Raw genomic sequence first — 12,805 nt, 5'->3', positions numbered from 1 at the left:
GGGATGAAGCGTACACCCTACGGTGCGAACAGGCACAGTACCTTTATCTTTTGGTGAGTTCGTCACGGATGTTGCGCTGACATCAAGCGCGACGTACGGTGTGTTGTCCTCCTGGTGCAGTGCGTACTACGGTACGTTGGACCTTGGGTTTGCAGGGCTTCAGGGGACGGTGCGTAGGTACGGTGCTTTCAAGGTTCGTCGCGGCATTCGCGCCGTACCGTGAGATCGGCAATCTTGATTTGAAGTGCTGGACACAAGCGAACAGTACGCTACGCTCAGGGGAGACGTAAGCAACTACCGTACGCACCGCAGCCTTTCCAAAGCAGGGGAAAGGAACGTACGCTGGGCAGTACGGTTCGTAGGGGATGGAAGCAAGTACGGATCGAAGTCCTTCCATTACGGTGCGAGCTACGGCTCGTAGGGGCCTGTCAGCCGCGTTGCTCAGGCGGACGTTACCTTCCTTTGCAGTGCGGGCTACGGCTCGTAGAGGGGCCTTAGTCACTTTGTTCGGGCCGGACAGCTTGGTGCAGGCTTCCAGGGGGGTTACGCTTCGATCGTCGAGGCGTACACAGCAGTTCGCTTCAGGATTACAGGGAAAACGGTCCGTTTTCCGGTGCGCTCTCACGGCGGTGAAGTCCACTGGTCCTGGGACTTCGTTCAGGGGGCAAGCTCACTCACAAGCCCTTGGAGATCTTCAGCACAAGTCAAATAAAAGTTTCTTTGGTCTTTTCTCCCTCTTCTTCAGCAGCAAGGCAACCAAACCACTGCAGGCCAATCCCCCAGGTCAGGGACAGTACTCCTCCATGCAGCTTTCCCGGTTACTTCTCGTCGGACAGAGGTTTCTTCTTGGCAGGACAGGATCTAGTTTCTTAGGAGCAGGGTTCCTACATTTATACGCCATTTCTTTTGTTCTTGCAGGCTAGGGGGGCCCTTGCCTAGTTCGGTCCGGTTTCTGAGCACTTTGTTGACATGATGCAGGCTACTTCTTTCAGTGTGCAGGGCAGAGTCATCAGACGCTCCACAGGGGGTGGAGCCAGCATTGTGGTGGCAGAGCACAGCCCTATTCAGAGTCCAGGTGTACTCCTCCCACCCATCTAGATGTCAATCTCTCTATTCACCACCAGGCTACCTAGCCCTGCCCCTCTGGGATTCCCCAGCCCTGTCACTCACACAAGCCAGACAGCCGACACACATCAGCGCAGAGGCGGGCTGAAATGGTTAGGCAAGCAAAGGCCATCTTTCTAAAAGTGGCGTTTGCAAACACAGAACATTAAAATAAACTTCGCTAAAAGATGTATTTTATTCTCCTGAGTTCAGGCATACTAAACTCGATTTTCTACCATGTTCCCTGGGTCTGTTAGGATCATAGGATGTAACAATTCTAACAGCTCATTCTGGCCTATGAGAATAGGTAGCCTTACAATAGTGAAAAACGAAAATGTCTGTAATTAACTATTAGGACATGCCACACACATCTGGGCTTGTCCTACCTTATGCTTACAATTCACCCTGCCCTTGGGCCTACCATAGGGGTGACTAACATGAAGTTAAGGTTTAGGGACTGGCAAGTGGGTGCACTTGCCCAGTTAGCATGACAGTACCAGACTGCACGCAGGTTCTGCAATGGCAGACCCTAGACACATTTTACGAGGCCGCGTCTGTGGGTGGCACAACCAGTGCTGCAAGGCCACCAGCAGCAATTGCATTTACAGGCCCTGGGCACTCCTGGTGCACTTTACTGGGGTCTGATAGTAAACCAAATAAGCCAATCATGGAATCCAACCAACATAGCAATTTACAATGGGGAGAGCATATGCACTTTAGCACTGATCAGCAGTGGTAAAGTGCCCAGAGTCATAAAACAGCCAACAACAGGTCAGAAATAATGCAGGATGAAGGCAAAAAGTTTAGGGATGACCCTGCAAAAAGGGCCAAGTCCAACACTACCCCCTTCCTGCCAAAACGCAGGGCAGACCAATCACCACCGTGATGGTCTTCCCTGCTTGGGGGGATAGAACAAGGACCTGGCCCGCAACTGCAGGGGCAGACTCCAGTTCTACGCCAATCTGAACCTATTGGAATCCCTCTGTCCATACTCTCAGGGCCCACCAAGCCAATCCATGGGGGACCCTTCTCATCACCTGTGGACACCACCTGTGCAGCACCTAACCTTAACTGGCTCACAGGTGTGTCCCAACAGACAGACAGCAAAATGCCACAGTGGCCACTGACAGTAGTCAGGGATGAGACCCAGGCCTTATGCCTCTCAGGGCTCTCAAACCTCTGTGGCGCCAGGTGCTTGGCACCCTTTGTCCATTCTCCCTCCTGTCAGGTCAGGTATGACATCCTGGCACCGACCCACCAGCCCCAGGCCTGTATCCGGCGGCTGGACCAAAGACTGGGGTGGCCTCTCCCACACCCGGTCCTCCTCTTTGGGGCTCTGTACCCCCCCACCTGGAGTGGTACCCCCTTCCAGAATTGCCAGGGCACCTGTGGCAGGTGTCCTGCACAATTCGCCCACCAGTTCAGGGGTGCTATCCAGCAACTGGGCGTCCAGGTCAAGGGGGACACCCTGAACCTGGCCCTCCAACCTAGGGTCTAAACCCTTCAGTTGAGCCGGGGTCATAGGCGAGGACTCCCTCCCTCTGCACCCCCTTCCAGATGGCTGTACCCTCCCAACTGGAGTGGTACGCCTAGAAGCAACATGGGTCAGGACACAGATTACAGTTGTCCCACCCTCCAGGTCAGATAACACCTGAACCTGGCTTCCCAACCCTGGGACCAACCCATGCGGTTGAACGCTCGCCTGGCGCACCAGGACTTCCCGGGGAGCACGCATGCTCCCCCTGAGGGTGACACATAACTCATGTGTCGTGTGACAGTCTGCCTGGCGCAGATCTCCCGACCCCTGTCTATCTGACAGTGCACGAAGATCCCCCAGGACAGAAGTGGTGTCACCATGGTCCTTCCCGGGTGACACAGCCCTTCTGGCTGGCCCTTGACCCACTGGTTCTTCCACTGGGGACTCTTTCCCCCTCTCACTCCTCACTCTGGACTTCTGCACCCTCCCAACTGGAGCGGTACTGCCAGACACCAGAACTGATGGAGGCCCGCTTACAGACACTCCCCGTTCACCCGACACTAGGAGGTCCCGCACAACAGGCAGCCCCTCAGGACAGACTAGGCTCCCCACCTGGTGTTCCTTCAAAGAACCATCCAGGCTCTGAGACTGAGGTTGGGCACTACCGGGACATAACCCATTCTCACTCCTTTCCCTTAAAGACAGGACGTGAGGCCCTACACCCCTCTCACTACAGGACCTAACTGGGCTACTCTGTGCCACTTCCACCACACTGGGTTTGAAGATACCTGAACCACTCATCTTGGGATCACTTCCCAATGCCTCTTCAGACCCTCTGGAATCCACCGAAAGGTCTGCCTCCCATGTGAGCTCCCTGCGGTCAGAGAACTCACTCTCCAACAGGTGTTCGCATAGCTCTGGAAAACAGGGACTTACAATATGCTCTCCCACAATTGGATCACACAGCCCCCTAGCAGGGTTAACCAAACTATCCTTCACCTCACCATCCAGTGCCTTGCACACGTACTCCACACCACTCTCCTGAGACTGGCAAGACAGTATCTGACTGTCTCTGTCACACAACCCACACTCTTCTGGGCGGTCTTCACACTCACATACCAGGACTTCAATTTTGGGGGAACCCCTCTCCCTGCACCTCTCATCTAGAGTCAGTAGAGTGTCCCTCCCACCACTAGGACCATGAGCCCCTGCGCCAGTTACCCTATTCCCTTCAGGGATACTGCGCACTACTGGAGCTACCTCATGTCCTTGAACCTCCTGGTGTATGTTAACCCCCTCCTTCAAGTCAAGTGCCCTATCTCTGTGTGTGTGTACTACTCTCTCAGCACTAGAACATTCAATATTGCTGCCACCATCTGAGCTGGATTCCTCCTCCCACTCAGCAAAGCTCAATCTCTGCGCTACACACATTTCTTGTTGCTGGGCTGAGACACTCATGGTCTCAAGCCTCTTGATCTCTAAGTTAAGCTTCCTCATTATCAAGTCATGTTCCATTTGCATTTTCTTTTCTTCCAGAGCCAGCTTTCTGCTTTCCAGCTCCAGTTGCCCATTCAATTTGAGCTTTGCCAGCTCCGTTTCATGCATCCTGGTTTCTTTTCTGTCTGCCAACTCTTCTGGCGACAGGCCTCTGCCAAAGCTATGGACGCTTTCTGCTGGTTCAACAACTACCACATCCTCAGGTGACCTTGACTCAATCCAGGCCCTCAGCGCCTTGAGTAGGTCTGCCTTGACCTTACATCCAACAAAGGGGACATTGAACTTTTTACAAAAGCCCTTCAGCTGGGCCTTGGTGTAGCTCTCTAGTCTCTCCTCTTCCCATTCAATATCTTCAATTTCAGAGACTACAGATGCTGCTATCTCCACAACGACTGAACCAGGCATGATTTCTGAGAAAATGGCAATTTCCAGCAAAACGAAAATTAAAAAAAGATGTGGTTGCGCTATTGGTCTGCCTTCACTATGTGGCGTTCACCAATCACTGTATATGTATCACAAATGCAAATTCAGAATCCCACCGCTGCCACCAATGTTAGCATCCGGGTTCTCTGGTTGGCACAGGTAGGTACTTGTGTCAAGCAGGGAACCTTTCCTCTAGTCAGGGTAAGGGGTTACACTCCAACAATAACCCCTGCTCACCCTCTAGGTAGCTTGGCGCGAGCAGACAAGGCCTATCTCAGAGCGTTTAGGTTAAGCATTTGTGAAGACACACACAGTAACTCAGTGACAACCCCACAAATGGACTCCACACTGGGATATATAAAAATAGTACTTTATATATAGAGATTAGGCTTAGCACAAGACCAGATAACGTTTAAACGGCCCACAATACTTATTAGAAAAAGAGTTCTTAGGTTTAGCGTAGTTTTAAAGTTCTGTGCGCTTCGTTCCTTTACGTACGCTTCGTACACGGTCAAAACTGCTTGGGAACGGGTCTCACATGCACTGTAGGCGCTTCGGGATGAAGCGTACACGCTACGGTGTGAACAGGCACAGTACCTTTATCTTTTGGTGAGTTCGTCACGGATGCTGCGCTGACATCAAGCGCGATGTACGGTGTGTTGTCCTCCTGGTGCGGTGCGTTCTACGGTACATTGGACCTTGGGTTTGCAGGGCTTCAGAGGACGGTGTGTAGGTACGGTGCTTTCAAGGTTCGTTGCGGCGTTCGCGCCGTATCGTGATATCGGCAATCTTGATTTGAAGTGCTGGACCCAAGCGAACAGTACGCTCCGCTCAGGGGAAACGTACGCGACTACCGTACGCCCTGCAGCCTTCCCAAAGCAGGGGAAAGGAGCGTACGCTGGGCAGTACGGTTCGTAGGGGATGGAAGCAAGTACAGATCGCAGTCCTTCTGTTATGGTGCGAGCTACGGCTCGTAGGGGCCTGTCAGTCGCGTTGCTCAGGCCGGACGATACCTTTCTTTGCGGTGCGAGCTACGGCTCGTAGAGGGGACATAGTCACTTTGTTCGGGCTGGACAGCTTGGTGCAGGCTTCCAGGGGGGTACGCTTCGATCGTCGAGGCATACACAGCAGTTCGCTTCAGAATTACGGGGAAAACGGTCCGTTTTCCGGTGCGCTCTCACGGCGGTGAAGTCCACTGGTCCTGGGACTTCGTTCAGGGGGCAAGCTCACTCACAAGCCCCTGGAGATCTTCAGCACAAGTCAAATAAAAGTTTCTTTGGTCTTTTCTCCCTCTTCTTCAGCAGCAAGGCAACCACTGCAGGCCGATCCCCCAGGTCAGGGACAGTACTCTTCCATGCAGCTTTCCCGGTTCCTTCTCGTCGGACAGAGGTTTCTTCTTGGCAGGACAGGATCTAGTTTCTTAGGAGCAGGGCTCCTACATTTATACGCCATTTCTTTTGTTCTTGCAGGCCAGGGGGGCCCTTGCCTAGTTCGGTCCGGTTTCTGAGCACTTTGTTGACATGATGCAGGCTTCTTCTTTCAGTGTGCAGGGCAGAGTCATCAGACGCTCCTCAGGGGGGTGGAGCCAGCATTGTGGTGGCAGAGCACAGCCCTATTCAGAGTCCAGGTGTACTCCTCCCACCCATCTAGATGTCAATCTCTCTATTCACCACCAGGCTACCTAGCCCTGCCCCTCTGGGATTCCCCAGCCCTGTCACTCACACAAGCCAGACAGCAGATACACATCAGTGCAGAGGCGGGCTGAAATGGTTAGGCAAGCAAAGGCCATCTTTCTAAAAGTGGCGTTTGCAAATACAGAACATTAAAATAAACTTCGCTAAAAGATGTATTTTATTATCCTGAGTTCAGGCATACGAAACTCAATTTTCTACCATGTTCCCTGGGTCTGTTAGGATCATAGGATGTAACAATTCTAACAGCCCGTTCTGGCCTAAGAGAACAGGTAGCCTTACAATAGTGAAAAACGAAAATGTCTGTAATTCACTATTAGGCCATGCCACACACATCAGGGCTTGTCCTCCCTTATGCTTACAATGCACCCTGCCCTGGGGCCTACCATAGGGGTGACTAACATGAAGTTAAGGGAAGGTTTAGGGACTGGCAAGTGGGTGCACTTGCCCAGTTAGCATGACAGTACCAGACTGCACGCAGGTTCTGCAATGGCAGACCCTAGACACATTTTACCAGGCCGTGTCTGTGGGTGGCACAATCAGTGCTGCAAGGCCACCAGCAGCAATTGCATTTACAGGCCCTGGGCACTCCTGGTGCACTTTACTGGGGTCTGATAGTAAACCAAATAAGCCAATCATGGAATCCAACCAACATAGCAATTTACAATGGGGAGAGCATATGCACTTTAGCACTGATCAGCAGTGGTAAAGTGCCCAGAGTCATAAAACAGCCAACAACAGGTCAGAAATAATGCAGGATGAAGGCAAAAAGTTTAGGGATGACCCTGCAAAAAGGGCCAAGTCCAACACTACCCCCTTCCTGCCAAAACGCAGGGCAGACCAATCACCACCGTGATGGTCTTCCCTGCTTGGGGGGATAGAACAAGGACCTGGCCCGCAACTGCAGGGGCAGACTCCAGTTCTACGCCAATCTGAATCTATTGGAATCCCTCTGTCCATACTCTCAGGGCCCACCAAGCCAATCCATGGGGGACCCTTCTCATCACCTGTGGACACCACCTGTGCAGCACCTAACCTTAACTGGCTCACAGGTGTGTCCCAACAGACAGACAGCAAAATGCCACAGTGGCCACTGACAGTAGTCAGGGATGAGACCCAGGCCTTATGCCTCTCAGGGCTCTCAAACCTCTGTGGCGCCAGGTGCTTGGCACCCTTTGTCCATTCTCCCTCCTGTCAGGTCAGGTATGACATCCTGGCACCGACCCACCAGCCCCAGGCCTGTATCCGGCGGCTGGACCAAAGACTGGGGTGGCCTCTCCCACACCCGGTCCTCCTCTTTGGGGCTCTGTACCCCCCCACCTGGAGTGGTACCCCCTTCCAGAATTGCCAGGGCACCTGTGGCAGGTGTCCTGCACAATTCGCCCACCAGTTCAGGGGTGCTATCCAGCAACTGGGCGTCCAGGTCAAGGGGGACACCCTGAACCTGGCCCTCCAACCTAGGGTCTAAACCCTTCAGTTGAGCCGGGGTCAGAGGCGAGGACTCCCTCCCTCTGCACCCCCTTCCAGATGGCTGTACCCTCCCAACTGGAGTGGTACGCCTAGAAGCAACATGGGTCAGGACACAGATTACAGTTGTCCCACCCTCCAGGTCAGATAACACCTGAACCTGGCTTCCCAACCCTGGGACCAACCCATGCGGTTGAACGCTCGCCTGGCGCACCAGGACTTCCCGGGGAGCACGCATGCTCCCCCTGAGGGTGACACATAACTCATGTGTCGTGTGACAGTCTGCCTGGCGCAGATCTCCCGACCCCTGTCTATCTGACAGTGCACGAAGATCCCCCAGGACAGAAGTGGTGTCACCATGGTCCTTCCCGGGTGACACAGCCCTTCTGGCTGGCCCTTGACCCACTGGTTCTTCCACTGGGGACTCTTTCCCCCTCTCACTCCTCACTCTGGACTTCTGCACCCTCCCAACTGGAGCGGTACTGCCAGACACCAGAACTGATGGAGGCCCGCTTACAGACACTCCCCGTTCACCCGACACTAGGAGGTCCCGCACAACAGGCAGCCCCTCAGGACAGACTAGGCTCCCCACCTGGTGTTCCTTCAAAGAACCATCCAGGCTCTGAGACTGAGGTTGGGCACTACCGGGACATAACTCATTCTCACTCCTTTCCCTCAAAGACAGGACGTGAGGCCCTACACCCCTCTCACTACAGGACCTAGCTGGGCTACTCTGTGCCACTTCCACCACACTGGGTTTGAAGATACCTGAACCACTCATCTTGGGATCACTTCCCAATGCCTCTCCAGACCCTCTGGAATCCACCGAAAGGTCTGCCTCCCATGTGAGCTCCCTGCGGTCAGAGAACTCACTCTCCAACAGGTGTTCGCATAGCTCTGGAAAACAGGGACTTACAATATGCTCTCCCACAATTGGATCACACAGCCCCCTAGCAGGGTTAACCAAACTATCCTTCACCTCACCATCCAGTGCCTTGCACACGTACTCCACACCACTCTCCTGAGACTGGCAAGACAGTATCTGACTGTCTCTGTCACACAACCCACACTCTTCTGGGCGGTCTTCACACTCACATACCAGGACTTCAATTTTGGGGGAACCCCTCTCCCTGCACCTCTCATCTAGAGTCAGTAGAGTGTCCCTCCCACCACTAGGACCATGAGCCCCTGCGCCAGTTACCCTATTCCCTTCAGGGATACTGCGCACTACTGGAGCTACCTCATGTCCTTGAACCTCCTGGTGTATGTTAACCCCCTCCTTCAAGTCAGGTGCCCTATCTCTGTGTGTGTGTACTACTCTCTCAGCACTAGAACATTCAATATTGCTGCCACCATCTGAGCTGGATTCCTCCTCCCACTCAGCAAAGCTCAATCTCTGCGCTACACACATTTCTTGTTGCTGGGCTGAGACACTCATGGTCTCAAGCCTCTTGATCTCTAAGTTAAGCTTCCTCATTATCAAGTCATGTTCCATTTGCATTTTCTTTTCTTCCAGAGCCAGCTTTCTGCTTTCCAGCTCCAGTTGCCCATTCAATTTGAGCTTTGCCAGCTCCGTTTCATGCATCCTGGTTTCTTTTCTGTCTGCCAACTCTTCTGGCGACAGGCCTCTGCCAAAGCTATGGACGCTTTCTGCTGGTTCAACAACTACCACATCCTCAGGTGACCTTGACTCAATCCAGGCCCTCAGCGCCTTGAGTAGGTCTGCCTTGACCTTACATCCAACAAAGGGGACTTTGAACTTTTTACAAAAGCCCTTCAGCTGGGCCTTGGTGTAGCTCTCTAGTCTCTCCTCTTCCCATTCAATATCTTCAATTTCAGAGACTACAGATGCTGCTATCTCCACAACGACTGAACCAGGCATGATTTCTGAGAAAATGGCAATTTCCAGCAAAACGAAAATTAAAAAAAGATGTGGTTGCGCTATTGGTCTGCCTTCACTATGTGGCGTTCACCAATCACTGTATATGTATCACAAATGCAAATTCAGAATCCCACCGCTGCCACCAATGTTAGCATCCGGGTTCTCTGGTTGGCACAGGTAGGTACTTGTGTCAAGCAGGGAACCTTTCCTCTAGTCAGGGTAAGGGGTTACACTCCAACAATAACCCCTGCTCACCCTCTAGGTAGCTTGGCGCGAGCAGACAAGGCCTATCTCAGAGCGTTTAGGTTAAGCATTTGTGAAGACACACACAGTAACTCAGTGACAACCCCACAAATGGACTCCACGCTGGGATATATAAAAATAGTACTTTATATATAGAGATTAGGCTTAGCACAAGACCAGATAACGTTTAAACGGCCCACAATACTTATTAGAAAAAGAGTTCTTAGGTTTAGCGTAGTTTTAAAGTTCTGTGCGCTTCGTTCCTTTCCGTACGCTTCGTACACGGTCAAAACTGCTTGGGAACGGGTCTCACATGCACTGTAGGCGCTTCGGGATGAAGCGTACACGCTACGGTGCGAACAGGCACAGTACCTTTATCTTTTGGTGAGTTCGTCACGGATGCTGCGCTGACATCAAGTGCGATGTACGGTGTGTTGTCCTCCTGGTGCGGTGCGTTCTACGGTACATTGGACCTTGGGTTTGCAGGGCTTCAGAGGACGGTGTGTAGGTACGGTGCTTTCAAGGTTCGTCGCGGCGTTCGCGCCGTATCGTGATATCGGCAATCTTGATTTGAAGTGCTGGACCCAAGCGAACAGTACGCTCCGCTCAGGGGAAACGTACGTGACTACCGTACGCCCTGCAGCCTTCCCAAAGCAGGGGAAAGGAGCGTACGCTGGGCAGTACGGTTCGTAGGGGATGGAAGCAAGTACAGATCGCAGTCCTTCTGTTATGGTGCGAGCTACGGCTCGTAGGGGCCTGTCAGTCGCGTTGCTCAGGCCGGACGATACCTTTATTTGCGGTGCGAGCTACGGCTCGTAGAGGGGACATAGTCACTTTGTTCGGGCTGGACAGCTTGGTGCAGGCTTCCAGGGGGGTACGCTTCGATCGTCGAGGCATACACAGCAGTTCGCTTCAGAATTACGGGGAAAACGGTCCGTTTTCCGGTGCGCTCTCACGGCGGTGAAGTCCACTGGTCCTGGGACTTCGTTCAGGGGGCAAGCTCACTCACAAGCCCCTGGAGATCTTCAGCACAAGTCAAATAAAAGTTTCTTTGGTCTTTTCTCCCTCTTCTTCAGCAGCAAGGCAACCACTGCAGGCCGATCCCCCAGGTCAGGGACAGTACTCTTCCATGCAGCTTTCCCGGTTCCTTCTCGTCGGACAGAGGTTTCTTCTTGGCAGGACAGGATCTAGTTTCTTAGGAGCAGGGCTCCTACATTTATACGCCATTTCTTTTGTTCTTGCAGGCCAGGGGGGCCCTTGCCTAGTTCGGTCCGGTTTCTGAGCACTTTGTTGACATGATGCAGGCTTCTTCTTTCAGTGTGCACGGCAGAGTCATCAGACGCTCCACAGGGGGGTGGAGCCAGCATTGTGGTGGCAGAGCACAGCCCTATTCAGAGTCCAGGTGTACTCCTCCCACCCATCTAGATGTCAATCTCTCTATTCACCACCAGGCTACCTAGCCCTGCCCCTCTGGGATTCCCCAGCCCTGTCACTCACACAAGCCAGACAGCAGATACACATCAGTGCAGAGGCGGGCTGAAATGGTTAGGCAAGCAAAGGCCATCTTTCTAAAAGTGGCGTTTGCAAATACAGAACATTAAAATAAACTTCGCTAAAAGATGTATTTTATTATCCTGAGTTCAGGCATACGAAACTCAATTTTCTACCATGTTCCCTGGGTCTGTTAGGATCATAGGATGTAACAATTCTAACAGCCCATTCTGGCCTAAGAGAACAGGTAGCCTTACAATAGTGAAAAACGAAAATGTCTGTAATTCACTATTAGGACATGCCACACACATCAGGGCTTGTCCTCCCTTATGCTTACAATGCACCCTGCCCTGGGGCCTACCATAGGGGTGACTAACATGAAGTTAAGGGAAGGTTTAGGGACTGGCAAGTGGGTGCACTTGCCCAGTTAGCATGACAGTACCAGACTGCACGCAGGTTCTGCAATGGCAGACCCTAGACACATTTTACCAGGCCGTGTCTGTGGGTGGCACAATCAGTGCTGCAAGCCCACCAGCAGCATTTGCATTTACAAGCCCTGGGCACTCCTGGTGCACTTTACTGGGGTCTGATAGTAAACCAATTAAGCCAATCATGGAATCCAATCAACATAGTAATTTACAATGGGGAGAGCATATGCACTTTAGCACTGATCAGCAGTGGTAAAGTTCCCAGAGTCATAAGACAGCCAACAACAGGTCAGAAAAAATGCAGGAGGAAGGCAAAAAGTTTAGGGATGACCCTGCAAAAAGAGCCAAGTCCAACTTGTATAGCACTTGTATACCCGTGGGTGTCTTGGCGCTTTTGGGAGCATGAACATACTATGCTGAGGTATAGCTAATATCTAAACAGCCAAGTCTTGAGTTCCTTTCTAAAGGCAAGAAGGGTAGGTAGGTATAGCCCTGAGATGTAATGGAAGAGAGTTCCACAACCTGGCTGCACTGCGAATGAGACTCCTTTCTCGCCAACTCGCTTTTCTAACTTTTACGGTGCTAACCAATCTAGCCTTGGCGGATTGAAGATTTCTACTCGGAGTGTACCAGCTAAAAGCCTTCAATTGAAAACATTGTCCTTAGGAGCAACACAGAGCATCTTAAATTTAATTTGGTGTTGCACCGGGAGCCAGTGAAGATCCGGAATGCCTGCAGATATCGGCTGATATCTGGGAACACCCAGGATTTCTGATGACTGCATTCTGTACCGTCTGAAGCTTCCCAAGCAGTTTTACCTGCAGATCAATGGATACGCCGTTACAGTAATCCAATTTAGAGATGATTAACGAGGAAATGACAGTCTTCCTGGTGTTTCGCGGAATAAACAGGAGGATTTTCCTCAGAGTTCTAATGGTATAGAAAGAGGAGGGCACTACCCTAGACACCTGGGCCCCATAACTGAGCTTCTCGTCCATGATAAAGCCAAGATGTTTGGCTTTGATCACTGGAATGGGGGTTAGTCCTAGGCTGCCTGGTCACCAGGAAGGAGACCATGTTGGAGAGAGGTTACCGAATAGTA

This window comes from Triturus cristatus, chromosome 3_2 (genome assembly GCF_964204655.1).
Source record: "Triturus cristatus chromosome 3_2, aTriCri1.1, whole genome shotgun sequence".
Taxonomy (NCBI): Eukaryota; Metazoa; Chordata; class Amphibia; order Caudata; family Salamandridae; genus Triturus; species Triturus cristatus.
Note: the sequence above shows the minus strand (reverse complement) of the source record.